Genomic DNA, 16,290 nt, shown 5'->3' on the forward strand with positions numbered 1-16,290 from the left:
AAAGAACCATGAACATTTTAGCGACGTTCAAGAAGGATTCAAACTTTATTATCCTGTGACTTCCTTATTTGTTGACAAAAGTTCTCCAACCATCAAAACCCCATTCCTGAGATTTTTGGCACTGGCTGTAGAAAGAACAGGAACATTAGAAAACCCAGAAGCTGTTTTCTCTCATTACCATGTTTTGTTTTGCTTCTCAAGTAACTCTTGCCATTCTGCAAAGCTCTACAGAAAACCCCAAGTATCGTTTACCACCAGGATAACTTTTTTTCGGTAGTCCAAGTTTAATAATTCACAGTTGTGAACACATCCAAAGAGTGAATTCTCAGTCAGCATGTTTGTTGTGAATTCACAGTTTCTTTAAAGGCATATCGTGGGTAGTGCAGTACGTGGAGAAAGAAATATAAGCAGAGAGTTGAGAAGGGAGGCTTGTTGAGTATTTTAAAGAGTTCATGGGACCCCAAAAGTTTGCTCTGCTAAATCTGAACATTTAAATTCAGAAGCAATGTCACTTGGCTTCCTGGGAAGCATGTGTCCTGGAGGGTGGGGATTGGGAGGTTGTTTCAACTCTTCCATTTGCATTTTCTTCTGACTCTTCACCTCCAAGCTTTTGTATCCAGAAATGCAACCTGGCTCATCTTTATCCTCACAGTACTCCAGGGTTTCTTAATTGAAGCTCCATAGTTCTCTACAGTGTCTTGGAATATTTCGAAACTGAATGCAGATTCCATGTGTACATATGTAGCTTTTTGACATTTTTTTGACAGAGAGTCCCTAACATTACATGAGACCTTCAGAGCCATCCATTATATAGCAAAGGGAAAGAATCATTGCTCTACACATTGTGCCCTATCCCCAGCCCTGAGCAAGCACATCATCCCCATCTTCATCAGGATCAATTTGAAAACACTCTTTCGAGCTAATGCTGTTCTCATGAGCTCCTAACCATTGTCTCCAGCTGCCAGGAAGGCAACTGGAGACACACAGCAATGAGCATACCCACACCCAAAACCTGAGCTTGCTATCTTCTTCCTCAGCCTTGTGCTTCTCTGTACATGCAGAGCAAAATGCCCGTTATTTGTTTCTTACCATCTGCAGTCAATCTGTCAGCAATTCTTGATAACATTACCTCTGTTTTTTTTTTTTTTTTTTTTTTTTTTTTTTTTGAGACGGGGTTTCGCTCTTGTTACCCAGGCTGGAGTGCAATGGCGCTATCTCGGCTCACCGCAACCTCCGCCTCCTGGGTTCAAGCAATTCTCCTGCTTCAGCCTCCCTAGTAGCTGGGACTACAGGCGTGTGCCACCATGCCCAGCCAATTTTTGTATTTTTAGTAGAGACGGGGTTTTACCATGTTGACCAGGATGGTCTCGATCTCTTGACCTCGTGATCCACCCGCCTCGGCCTCCCAAAGTGCTGGGATTACAGGCGTGAGCCACCACGCCCGGCCTACCTCTGTTTTTGAAATTTACTCTCTTTTCTTGATTCCCTGTTACTTAGAGAACAAACCCAATCTACAGGATGTAGGAGAGCCCATGGGTAAGTGATTCTCGCCTTATCTCCTATCATCATGCCAACTCAGACTCCAACTGCACTATATATATGGTTCTGCCTCTCTCCTACTTTGTGCAAACTGTTACCTCTACCTGCAAAAATCTTTCCTTTGTCAGACGCTTGATAATCACATCAGTGAGACTCCATTCAAATATGACGTCTGGATACCCTTTTGACTATTCAAGCTGCTTCTTTCCTCCATGTGTATACAATGTTTTTGACATAGCACTTAATTCAGGGAGTTTATTTCTTTGTTTCTGTACCCATCTCTCCAGCTGGGCACTGTGCTCCTTAAAAGAAGAGACTATGGTTTACCTACTATTGACTCTGTAATGCCTAGAGCAGGAGGACTCAGCACTCTGTGGATATCAAATAAGCATGTGCATTGAATTTTACAAACCTCAATATTACTCTTTGTAAGCATCCTTTATACCTTCCTGACTAACAAAAAACAAGTCTCCTGAGTTAAAGACTGCCTAGGGTCTTAGTTTGGACGGTGATATTTACTTGAGTTAGCATATTGAATAGAAGAGTTTGCAACAAGATTTTTTTCTTGAGTTCACACCAATAAGCAGTGGCCATTTTGTATTTGTTTGCTGATTATTTCTTATCAGAAGTCACCAGTTCTTTGGCACATTCACCAAGGATTTATTAAACTTCTCCTAGGTGCCAGCATCCGTGTGTATTCTGTAAGTGCAGGGACAAACAAAACTGTTTGGGTTATTGACCTTACGAGATGACATTCTAGTTGTGGCTCTCCTGTATTTATTTTATCATTTGCTTCCAAGTTTTTATTATTTTTCTTTTTATTTTTTGAGATGGAGCCTCCCTTTGCTGCCCAGGCTGGAGTGCATTGGTACGATCTCGGTTCACTGCAACCTCTGCCTCCCAGGTTCAAGCGATTCTCCTGCCTCATCCTCCAGAGTAGCTGGGATTACAGGTGTCCACCACCATGTCCAGCTAATTTTTGTATTTTTAATAGAGATGAGGTTTCACCATGTTGGCCAGGTTGGTCTCAAACTCCTGACCTCAGGTGATCTGCCAGGCCTCCCAAAGTGCTGAGATTACAGGGGTGAGCCACCAAGCCCCGCCTGCTTCCAAGTTTTAATTATGTAACCATTTATGCCTGAACAAAAATATTTAGCCTTGGGTGGGGGTGGGGGTGGTGTGTGTGTGTGTGTGTGTGTGTGTGTGTGTGTGTGTGTGTGTGTATTTAGGGAAGAGGAAGGCATCCTACTCTTAGTTCTCCTATTACAGTTAAAATAAAGGTAGTCCTAAACTATAATTATAGAATCAGTTATGATGATTATTAAGAGTTACCAAAGGTTCCATTGATTGTACACCTAATTTATTTCTATTATTCTGCTAAGCACTCATCTCCATTTCCTCTATGATCTTCTTAGCAGGCCTGTGAGATAGATGCAATTATCATTATTATTTTCCGTATTTTGTAGGTGAGAAAACTGAGGAAGAGATAAAACTACTTGGTTAAAAACAAAGGTAAATTTAATTTCAGAGCAAATGTTCTTAACCTGCTCTCTTAACTGAGAATCCACATATGAAAAATTTGCTTAGAGTAGCCAAAATATACAAGAAAAGTATTTTGAGGTAGCCCATCACACAGAAACCATTATGCCTTAAATTCTGATTTCAGTTCTTTCCAGAGAAGCTTCAGAAGACAATAACCATGCCTTCAATTTCTTCAGTATTCTTCCACAATACCTAAAATATCTGTAGTAAGAGCTGCAAAAGAAATGAGTTTGTTTATGGGAGGGAGTTTTCCCAAGTACAGCTGTGGGAGATGAAGGAATGGGTGATTCAGTGGACAACTCTACACCCTCTGTCTTTGGGAAAGTGAAATTGAAGTCATGGAGGATAAGATGGTATTCACCAGAATCTAGATTGACCACAAGGCCCATGACTGTGTTTTACTCATCATCCCTGGCAATAAGTGCTCATTGAAAATATTCACAATTGTAGAATCAAGAGTACAAATTATACCAACAATATATCAACAGCTAAATATTTATTAAATATTTATTATTACAGTGTGCTAAGTGCTTTGCATGTTTTCTCATTAAATTCTTTCAACAACCTCATGAAATAAACACTATTGTTAACCCCTTTTATATCTTAGGAACATAAGGTTCAGGATAAGTTATTTGTTTAAGGTAATATCAAGCTGTGATTTGAACTGAGGAAATCTGTATCCAGGCTCTTAACCAGTGTGATGAACCATTTCCCCAGTTTATGGGAAAAATGAGATATGCTTGGGTATGGTCACTGAAGATGGAGGTAATTTCTGGGAGGAAGGAGAGGAGAGTGCAGAAAAAAGCAGGTTCTAGAATCAGTCTGCCAGGTAAATATGAGCCTTTCAGTAGAAAATTTCTTACCATATCTAGGGCTGTCTTATCACAGAGTTGCAAGGATTAAATGAGATAATTCATATAGAATCCTCAGTGGAACATGGTAAACACTTAAATGTTTATTATTAATTATTGTTAGGTATTTGAATGTAGTTCCTTTTACAGCAAACCAGATTATACTCAAGAATAATGTAAAATGACACAAATTCTAGAGTTACTCAGTCATGGATAACAATGCCCAATCTACAAAACAGCTTATTAAAATACCCATAACTTCCAAAGTCCTCCCATTCCTTCTATTCTTTGCTATGTTAATGAGTTATAATAACCTTGTAAAAGAAAACCTTTTAACATATTTTCTGTTTATCTCAAATATTTCCTTCCTTTGTCCTCAAGGTTGGGCAGTAATTGGGAGAAAAAATCTATTTTCCTTTCTTTCCCTGATCCCACTCAAGTTGAGCAGACCCTGGCTCTGTGCCCACCCACCTTTATTCCAGATGTTACCCTGGCGAACATCTAAGTCTGTAACCAGGCAACCATTGGGAAGAGGGCCCTTCTGGCTCTGGGCCTAGAAACAAAAGAAAAACAAATAGGAGGATGTCTTGAGTCTTCTACTTACTTTGGTTTTCCAATCTCATTTCCCCCAAACTTTTATTATTTTTGTAATGGAAACTGGGGGTGTCTATCTGGGCTGTCTGTTCACACACCAAATGTCCGGTCTGTTATGGAGCAGGGCTCTGGCTGGATTTGATCCTATTGATCCTGATTTGGGATTATGACAGCCAAGGAAAACATTCTTACGCCCCCTTCTCACCATGCTGGAAAGGAAAACATTGACCATGTGGCCATGCAGTGATGAAGTTAGGGGCCCAGCTGAGACAGGGCTCTCAGGCAACTGAATAGCTTCATGCAGATAAGACTAAGCATACCAAATGAAATTTCTGTGGCCAGTTATACATCCTAAAACATCTCTTCAATGCACATCCTTCTTGCCTTCTTTGCCACTTGCCTGGACTGTTGTTAGTTGTCACTGGAATTTCTTTTTAACTGCATGGCCTTGAACTCTAATCCTGTCTTTCTGATTCTGTTGGAGAAGTCATCTTAGACATAGTAGTAATAATAGCATGACCCCAATTTAAACCTATTCAGTGGCTCTTCATAGCCTACAGCCTCATTTCCCAAAGTCTGGAATCTCGTTGTTGAGAAGCATCATTTATTCATTCAATGCTTATTTCCCAAGTACCTATCTTATGCCAGATATTGCCATTCTTCTAGGTACTGTTGACATACCTTGTAACCAGAATACAGAAAACCTTCACACTCATGAAGCTTGTATTGAAAAATATAATGTGTTGGATAGTGATAAGTGTTATAAAAAAACAGTAAAGTAGGGAGAGAGGATGCAGGTACAAGAGTTGGGGGAGTCTCTGCAAGCTTTCTGAGAAGGTGATAGCTAAGAAGAGAAAAGAAGTTGGTGACAGATCCGGCCAAGTAGGGGAGAGCTAGGGGAGAACATTCAGGTAGAAGGAAAAGCAAAGGCAGAGGCCCGGAGGTAGGAGCATGCCTGATCTGTTTAAGTTAGAACAAGGTGTCGAGTGTGGCTAGAGTAGAATGAGACAAGGAAAGAGTAAGGAGAGATGAGTTCAGAACAGTGGCAAAGAGACATAGTTTATAGATTCTTTAGAACATTATGTGGACTTTGCTTTTTACATGGGGTGCAGTGAGAATTCATAGAAAGTTTTTAGGTTTTAAGCAGAGCAATCTTATGATCTAATTTACTCCTAGAAGGATCATTCAGTCTCCTATAGAAAATTTATTGTAGAGAGGCAAGGGTTAAAGCGGGGAGATTTGGTAGGAGCACATTGCAATAGTGTGGCAAAATAATGGGAGATTTGGCCAGAATTAGATGTTTTTGCCAGTGCCTCCTGTTTGACGATTTTCTCCAAATAGACATCTATTTTCTGGCCGCATTTCTCTGATCACAGGAAACTTGCTCCCTACTGTACTTCTTTGAGTATACTCAGATCTTTATTTATTCCTTTTAATGAGACAGAGTTGGTCTTCTAGAGATTTCTTTCCTTCATCATTTTGGGTCTACCGTTAATTAAAAACAAATCTTTTTCTTCTCCCTCCTGACCATGTCATCTTTAGGCCTCCTTTTCTCCAGAATCAGCATCTCCAGTTCCTGACTCATTCATTGTTTACCATTGTTCCAGCCATGCCTCTCCATTCTGAGGACCCTCATGTGAAGGTTCTTTAGCTGGGAAAGTGGTATCTTTGCCAACTTGGAAGTCAGGGGCCACAAAAAAGCTAAGTCTATGTAGTGTGAATCTTTATCCTTCAGTAACACTTAGTCACTGAGGTCAGAAGGGTGACTGACCTCTGTGCTCAAGTTTATTATTATTACTAATTTTAGTGGGGTCTACTTTATTTCCACCAGTTTTTTTCTTGGGCATGGTAAGAGTTAACATCTAAACAAACTCACACTACTTTGCAGGCAACAGCAAGTACCCAGCGTAATATTGTCCTTACAAAATATGTCTTTCCATAATGTTATCCAAAGCACAGAGAATATTTTTGCTCTAACATTTCCTGCTATTAATGTTTTCCTTTTGCAGTCTTCAGATAGTGTTATGAGTGAGTTGTGTGTTATAAAAAGCTACATAAACACTCTCACCTTGTAATCTACTGTAATGGCATTAGTAAGGCAGCTGTGGAGCTTCTGTCTTCTTTTTCTTCTTTCCTAAGTGTAACAAATACAAAAATTTTATACCTCTCAACAGTAGAGGAGAAAATGTCTCTTAAGAATGAACTGTAAGACGTAGCGAGTGCTGTATTGAGGTGGTACTGCCACTCTGATAGCAACTGAGTGTATGAGGTTTTGCAAAATTCCCATCCCAATTGGGGAGCTACCAAGTCATCACACATGCATTTCTGCTGCAATCATTTTATTTCTACCCTAAATGATAACAGAACAGATGGATTTGGGGATAGCAAAGATGAAAGCCATTTCTTCCTCGTAAGTTATGACTGAGGGGTTGTACATGTGCTCAACAAAGAAGTACAAATGCATTTTAGATCTACAATCATTTATCAATTACCAAACACCTATCAAAACCATGGAGTAGACTCTCTACTCTGTTGGAAGAATAAAAGTATTACTTGAACAGGCCCTTGACCTTGGTAGACTTTAAGGGAGGGAGAAATAAATTAGCCCAGATATTTGCAGTGCTAGAAGGAGATGCAAAGCTAAGATGGGTAAAGAAGAAGCAGTGATTAACACCTTGGAGATTATTTACCAGTTCTCCAAGAATATAAGCAGAAAACAAACCCAAGAGCTCTAGGGACACAGAAATGGCATGAAGTTAGTGTGAAACAGGCCCAATCCTGGGTCCTGGAATCTCCCCTTTAGATTGAGTGATGTTCCACTCAATTAACCTGTTTTCCTCTTCTTCCTCAATTTTATTTAGAATGACACTTCCCACTAGAAGTTGACATTTTCCAAATTCCTTTGCATTTTGGTGTGGTCATGTGACTAATTATTGTCTGAAGAGAGTAAGCCGAAAGGTGATATGGAGGCTTCTTAAAGAGCTGACAGAGCTGGGAAAGGCCACTCTGCTGCTACTCTTTTGCTTTCTAGAATGAAGATGGTCAGAACTGAAGCCTTGGCAGCCATTCTTGAGATGAGAGGCCACATGCTAAGGATAGTAGAGAGTAAACATAGAAACATAGGCTTCCTTTTGGGGTTATAGTATAGGTACAACAGGCCTGTATTGCCCATCTACAAAATTCTTTTACCAGAGAGAGAAATGATCTTCAATCTCATATATGTCATTTTACTTTCAGTCTTTGTCTCTAGGAGTGAGCAAACCCCCAACTAATATGTTCTACTTATATGGAGCATGAAGACTAGCACAGGCATTCAACAAGCACACTTTCTCATCTGCTCACCATCTCACCTAATGGGAAAATGGCTAATGTGAAACTGTAGAAAGCTTAGAATAATTAAAGAGACAAGAGAGCATTTGAAAGGGAACTTTGAGGAGGATAACCCTTTTATTTTCTAAAATATCTTTTTCAAGTGAGAACCGAAGGGTAGTCTTAACAAGTTTAGAGAAGATGTGAAACAATTTATATTGCCCCATTCTTAATGAGTCACTTGGGGTGCCACCAAGGTCACATGGAAAGATTTTTATAATCAGTCAATTTTTAAGACTAACCAATATTGGGCAATAGACAAGAGAGGTGGCCTGATTATAGGGCAAGGAATGGAAAACTGTACAGAAACTTAATGGATGACAGAGTCATTCAGATGTCATTCATTATTTTTAGGCTCCTACAGAGGTCATTTGGAACAGGAGGGTCTGATATCCTGGACTAGTAGTTTGGTATTGCAATGCTAAGTCAGGTGAGGATGGTAGTAGGTTTCATAAGAGGATGGCCAGACAATGGGCTCTGGGTTCAAGTGTTAGGAGGTAACACAGTTAAAAATGATGTACACTTCTGAAGAATGAAGAATTTGGGTAGTTGAAATTTTATGAAAGAGAAGTCTTAAGTTGGGCAGACTTGAGGATAGCCAATGTTTAAACAGAGTACATGTTAAAAATGATTTAAGACAGAGTATCAGGTGCCAGCTCCTCATTCACACAGCTTTAGTCAGAAGCAGTGTGGCCTGAACATAGGTGATTGTTTCTACCTGACTCATTAGCTTATTTAATAACTTTCTCAGGTATGCATTTTATGCATTGCTGAAGACATAATACAAAGATGCCAAGATTGAGAACCTGAAAGAGGGTTATACTGCTGAGAACCTGAAAGAAAGTTGTGCTGCTGTGACAGTGCATGAGGATGCTCCAGCAGACCTCCCAATGTGAAAAGAAAGCATCAAGCCCACTTTAAAAAGGTGAGGAGTGTTTGTAATGGCTTATTCGTGAAAGTCTAAAACATGATAGGTAGGGTGTCCATCAGTACAAACTTGATGAACAATCTGTTGTATGTCCTTACAAGAAAAGCGACTCAGCAATAAAAAGCTAGAACTATTGTTATGTGCACCAACAAGAATCCGTCTTGAAAACTGCTTAGTGAAAGAAGCTCTTCCTATGTGCTTTCCTGGTCAGTCTCTACCTTGACACCACCAGAGGCAATAACTCTTCTGATTGTTTTTCTACTATAGATTAGTTTTTCCTGTTCTGGAACTTCATATAAATGGAACATACAATATGTAGTGTTTTGCATAAGGTGTCTTTCACTCAGCAGGATGTTTTTGAGATTTATTTGTGCCAATACTGTATAACTACATATTTCAGCAGTTTATTATTTTTATATTCCTGAGTGGAACTCTATTACACAAATAATCCAGAGATTGTTCATTAATTCTTCTACTGATGGACATCTGGGCTATTTCCAGTGTTTTGCTATTATGAATAAACCTGCAATGAACATTATTGCATAAGTCTTTTTGTGGACATACATTTTCAGTTACCTTAGGTAAATATCTAAGAGACCGTTGGGCATAGGACAAGTAATATTTAATTCTGTAAGAAACCATTAGTCCTTCCTCAAATGGTGTACCATTTTACTTGATTTTTAATTTATTTTTTGGAGAGTATCAATTCCCTCAAGCACTTATCCTTTGAGTTACAAATAATCCAATTACACTGTAATTTTAAAATGTAAAATAAGTAATTATTGACTATAGTCACCCTATTGTGCTATCAAATAATGTTTTATTCATTTTTTCTATATTTTGTACACATTAATTATTCCCTTTTACCCCTAAGCCCCCCACTGTCCTTCCCAGACTGGAGTAACTATCCTTATACTCTCTATGTTCATGAGTTTAATTATTTTGATTTTTAGATACCACAAATAAGTGAGAACATGAAACATTTGTCTTTCCAGGCCGGGCTTATTTCACTTAACATGATGCTCTCCAATACCATCCATGTTGTTGCAAATGGCTGGATCTCATTCTTTTTTATTGCTGAATAGTTCTCCATTGTATATATGTACCACTTTTTAAAAAATCTATTTGTCTTTTGATAGATACTTAGGTTGCTTCCAAATCTTAACTATTGTAAACAGTGCTGCAGCAAACATAGTAGTGCAGCTATTGCTTTGATATGCTTATTTCCTTTCTTTTGGATATATACCCAGCAGTGGAATTCCTGGTTCATACGGTAGTTATCTTTCAGTTTTTTGAGAAACCTCTAAACGATTCTCCATAGTGGTTGTACTATTTACAACAGTGTACAAAGGTTCCTTTTCTCCACATCCTCACCAGCATTTGTTATAGCCTGTCTTTCCAATATAAGCCATTTTAACTGGAGTGAGATAGTATCTCATTGTAGTTTGATTAGTATTTCTCTGATGATCAATGATGTTGAACAACTTTCCATATGCTTGTCTGCCATTTGAATGTCTTCTTTTGAGAAATATCTATTCAAATCTTTTTCCCATTTTAAAAATCAGATTACTAGATGTTTCCTGTAGAGTTGTTTGAGCTCCTTATATATTCTAGCTTGCAAATATTTTCTTTCATTCTGTGGGCTTTCTCTTCACTTTGTTGATTGTATCCTTTGCTGTGCAGAAGCTTTTTGAAGTACCATTTTATACTCTCACCACGAATGTATGATTGTTCTACATACTTACTAATATTTGATTCTGTCAATCATTTTGATTTTTGCCATTTTGGCATGTGTGTGGTGGTATTTCATTGTAGAGAATACTATTCTTAAATATATGAATTAAAATACATAGATTTATAAAGAAAAAACCGTTATCTTGAAAAATAGAATATTTTGAATACTAGAAATACAGTATTGTATGTGCTTTTCTATCAATATCAAATGACAAGATGTAGCCTGAGATATATTAATTTTACAGTTTTAAAAACTTAGGGAGCATTCATAGAATTTCAATACAGTTGACAAAACTGCATTGATAAGAAGCTATCTGTGGTATCTAATGGTGACCAAGTGAAAGCTATTGCTAACACAACTCTGATTGTTAGTCATGATAGAAGGAAATGCTAAATTTCAGACAGGAGTTAGTAATAATACAGATGTATTTTTTTTTTTTTACTTAAGTTAACAAACCCAAAGATTCTGATGGATAGTCTTTAAAAACATTCATTAGAGAAGATGGTAAAAATAGAGACTCTTGGTTTTTTATCTAATTCTGAGATTCTAGGCTGTTTGATGCAGCCAGCTCGAAGATAAAGGCAAATGACTTGGACAGAAAAGATGACTCGGGGCAATTATCAAGGAAGAAGGTTGTTTCCAGAAAAGCAGACAGACTGCAAGGCAGAAAGAGGCAGGACAAAGGGAAGGTGGAAGAGGCAACAGCAGAGATGACAGAGAAAAATCTCATGCTCTAACATAGTGGTTTGCCACCATATCTGTTCTTCAGAATCATCTATGGCAATTTTGAAAAATGAAAATGAAGTGTCTTGGTTTTACTCCTAGAAATGTGATCCAATAATGTTGGTGGGTCCCGGAAATTAGCATTTTAAAAGTAGTCATTGGTAGGTTAAACAAACATTGATGATTGAGAACCACTGCTCTAAATAGGAAGTTTGTGCTATGTTGCAACTTACGTATTTGGGCATGAGGAACAAAGCAGTAGGTTAGTGGTGTCAAGGCTGGGAAGCAGATGGGTGTTAGGGATGGAGCCAGCAAGCAAGTGGGAGATAGGATAGGAGGATGTGTGAGGCTTATGCACTGTTAGGCAGCATTCTTCATAGCCTTAGGCAGCATTTAATCTAGTTGGGCACTAAAGGGAGGGGCTGTTATCATCTTGTGTTATTTCTACAAATAGTGGTATGAGCTTTACAACAATTCTAAGAGGTCAGGTTAGAGTGGGAATGCCAGTGGCTCACAGGTTCTCAAAGGCACTAGGGCAGAGATAATGTGGATCACAATTTCAGCCCATGAGTGAAACATTTCCATAAATCACTTGGTAGATGATGAGAACAAATAATACCTTCCATGATGCCTTCACTCTTCTCTGAGTTGTCCATATGTTGGGTTCCAGTGACAGTAGGTTGAAGGTGACATGAGTTCAGATTAAGCCAGACACCATTATACATGTCTATGACTGAATGGCCCTTCCTCTGTTCTTGTATTTGTATTTCAATTGGTCTTCTTGTTCATTTCTCAAAATACTGTAGTAATGTAGCAGAAACCAAAAGAGGTCATCATATACTTGAACTAAGTCTGCCATGTTGAAATGAGATGGCAGCTGATGGAGGTTTTAAACAGAGTTTTTATCTCTGCTTTCTTCATTTATACTCAGTGCCAGGTGCTAATAACGCCAGAGTTCAGATGCATCCAGTTACCAATAATGATATCTATTGGAATCTATATTTTTGTCTTCCTGATCTGTGTCTTCCTTTTTTTTTTTTAATTGTTGCTGTTATTGTTGTTTGCTTGAATGTTTTTGTGGAAACCAAAGGCATCTCTGCCAATTAAACTCAATGAAAACATACCCCCATGACACCAGATTGACCTCTGAACATTGAAGCAGATTAAACATTTTGCTATACTCTCTTAAATTGCGTAAGGTCAATGACATGTATATATGTTCAGTTGGCCCTATCTTCTATAATTTTTAATTATATTATTATAAATATAAATATCATAATTTTTAATTGTAGAAGATAGGGCCAACTAAATATGTATTTTAATATAATTTGGTTTGTATAGGGAAGACTTAGAGACAAATGAAGAGAATGTAAAATAATGCTAGAGATTTTTGGTAATAAAAAGATCAGAAATGATCTACATATGAGAACATTATTCTTAAACAATCTTCCTGAGAAACTAATTACATAAGACTGCCATTGTTCAATAGATGCCTGGAACTCCTTTCTAGGAACTGCCTCCAGAGCCATTTGGTTGGTCATAAATTGGGCTCAGGAGGCATATGGGGCCACCATGTGTGCTTTCTTAGATTCACTTGGCCATATCTGGCTGCCAAGCCCCCACATGCTTGCTTGGTGGGAAGCTTCAGCTGCCACCATCATTGGCAGCACCATCAGCCTCTGCCTCCCCAGGGATAAGGGTGGGGCTCTTATAGGACTTCAACTGAGCCTTCCACAATGAGAGCCCTGGACCTACAGAACCCATATGATAAAGACTATGGCTTTTCTCTCCACTTCCAAGCTGAGATGCAGTCTCCACCATTAAGCATAGGAGTTTGCTTTCTCTGCATCCAGAGGGTCTAGGTGACACAACTCTGGGGTTTGGGAGTGTTACTGCCTCATGGGAAAGACTTAACTAAAAAGGCATAGGAGGCTGGATGCAGTGTCTCATGCTTGTAATCCCAGCACTTTGGGAGGCCAAGGTGGGCAGATTATGAGGTCAGAAGTTTGAGACCAGCCTGGCTAACATGATGAAACCCTGTATCTACTAAAGATACAAAAAATTAGCTGGGCATGGTGGCAGACACCTGTAATGTCAGCTACTCAGGAGGCTGAGTCAGGAGAATCCCTTGAACCCAGAAGGCGGAGGTTGTAGTGAGCCGAGATTGTGCTATTACACTCCAGCCTGGTTGACATGGTGAGACTCCATCTCAAAGAAAACAACAACAACAACAAAAAACAAAAAACAAGACATAAGAGACAGGAGGGAGTGACAGATAATTCCAGATCCCTTCTTTCTAAGGTGTGGCCATTCTTTATGGCATGTCCAAGAAAACCCTGTATTTACCAGCAATCAGATATGGTTCTCATGAAGTGGTGGCCAGTTTATTAAAGTGTAAGTACAAGTACCATGTATTCGCCTTTCTTCCTTGCCCTTCCCTTTTTCCTTTGCTCTTACTGTCTTGTGATTGCACCTCTCAAACATTAGCACATAAATTTTATGTCAGGTTGTTTTCAAGGGAGCCTGGTCTAAGACTCTAGACTACTGTATTCTCTTATAAGACTCACTCGACTCAAAGAACACAACTTCCTTGGCATTGAAGAGAGCAAGAAGAATATGCCACATATGTTAAAATAAAAGTCCACAGTGTTTCAGAACAGAAACAGTACTGAAAGCAAGATTTGACCATCTCATGGGTTGGAAAGAAGATCACATAATTTTGGAATTGCATGTTCTGATCTGTTTATTTACAACAAACAAACAAAGATACAAATCTGCAATTTTTAAATCTAAAACAATCTCTCATTCTCTTTGTTTCCTCAGTTTTTCTTCATGGCTTTTATGAATATCTGATGTTACATTATTTTATCTCTCTTTGTTTCTTACTCGTTTATTAGAATGAAAATCCATGTATGTAGGGGTCTTGTCTGTCATGTTTATAGCTGAATTCCTAGCACCTTGAACAGAAGACCTACCGTCTTTGAATGGCAGGATCAGAAGAAATATAAAATATTTATCTTAAGCATTCATTTATTGATTTGTGGATTTAATAGACATTTATTGTATATCCATGCAAGCAGACATGTTTCCTAAAATTCTCTCTATAGTAACACTATAAGAGTGTCTGGATATGCTCTTTGCAAATATTTCCTGTGACTGAGAGCTCACTAGCTCTAACAGTATGATGTCCTAGTTTCAAGCAGAGCTGATATTCAGTTAATATGCATCTAAAAAATGAACTAGTTGGTAATATAGTGAAATGCTTTCAGGTAAATACATAGTAAACTAGTAACGATAAGAAACTATATAATTTCTAATATAATTTCTAATATGTACTCCTTAGTTCAAGTTAATTGTCAAACAGGGTGTCACAATGATCATAGTTAAATAGGTTTTCTGACATAGAGTAATTTAATCGATTATGGATATTATTGAATAAAAGAGTATCTCAGACGATATTACAAGGGTTAGAAAACTTTGAAAGTAATTATTAGTTCAGTGGAAGCTGCAAGAGGCTTCTATACCATGAATGGCCTAATTTTGATAAAGAGAACTTGTCTATTTAGAGATCCTAAATGTATCTAATGATGTCATGACAGTAGTGGCCATAACAGTTTCAGGTCCTGAGAGCAGTATGGACACAGGTCCTAAGAAACCCATACTGCTGCTGAGTAGACAACGTGACATTGGCATGAGGATGTGTGACCCAGACCACTGCTTTAGAGTGACCCAGAGTTGGCTGTGAAATTGCAGGAAGGTGTCAAGGGGCAGGCACTCCAGATCTGGTTATGCGGAAAGTGCTGGGTTACATGGAAAGTGCTGCATCCAGGGGTGGGCCTGGGTATACCATGAGGTCAGTACTCAGCTGCCCTCTGGATGCAATAAAACCTGGATATTGATAACCTAATGATTCCTGACTCCATGGGAGTCAGTGGACATGATGTACACCATTTCTATGTCAAACTATGGCTCACATAGGGACAACATTTAGTTAGAGACCCATATCAAAAAAAGACCACTCCAGAAATTTTTTAAAAATTAGCATGTGATTTGGAAATTGTTCTATTGTTTTCATAAATGTTAAACATCATGACTTCAATGAATGATTATGATGTTCAGTTAGTAGAGTGTTAAAAATTCTACCTATGATTTTGTTGGTGTTACAATTGCAGTAATAGTTTTTGTGACAATGGCAATACTTTTGTTTAAGGCTCATAATAAGTTGCAAAAATAGTGCAGATTTCCTAGGTACCCTTTACTCACCTTCCACCAGTAATAATATCACACACAACTACAGTACAGTGTCAAAATCAGGAACTTAACATAGTATCATACTATTAACTCGATTACAGAACTTGTCCAGATTTTACCAGGTCTTACATGTACTCTTGTGTGTACATGTGTGCATATGTGTGTGGTTTATCAGTTCTAGGACTGACTTTCCTTAACAGTCTCTATGCCAAGGTCACGGAGTTTTAGCCATTGCTAGGCAGAGGTGGAACTATACATGACTGCACCCCCACATACTCACATTCCTTTCATTTAAGAATATTCATCCCATATGGAGAAATAGGCCATGTTTATTAATCACTCCAGAAAGTATGTAATTTCATTAGATCAAGCGCTGTCTCTGGGCATTGACTCATAAGAGGGAATGGCTCCCCAGCGACCCAGAACCCCTATGACACGCTCTGTGGAGACCATACTTTGGGGCCAGCTGCTCGAATGCACTGCTGGAATCCCAGGCTGAAATGTGTAATGGCATGCCAAGGGCTGCTGAGCTGTCATAGCCCAAGCAGGGTTATTTGTGGCTTCCAAAGAGAGGCTGTAACCTTTTATGGTATCCACAAATCTCAGCCTTCAAGAGTCAGGGAGAAAATGCAACCATGCTGTTTGACCGAGCTAACTCTTTCCCCACCTTGGCCCTCTCCCACTCTCACGACCACTCTATTCCCCAACACTGCATGTTCTGCATAGCTGTCCCAGTGAAAAGGACATGGCATGGGACA

This window comes from Saimiri boliviensis, chromosome 9 (assembly GCF_048565385.1).
Source record: "Saimiri boliviensis isolate mSaiBol1 chromosome 9, mSaiBol1.pri, whole genome shotgun sequence".
NCBI lineage: Eukaryota > Metazoa > Chordata > Mammalia > Primates > Cebidae > Saimiri > Saimiri boliviensis.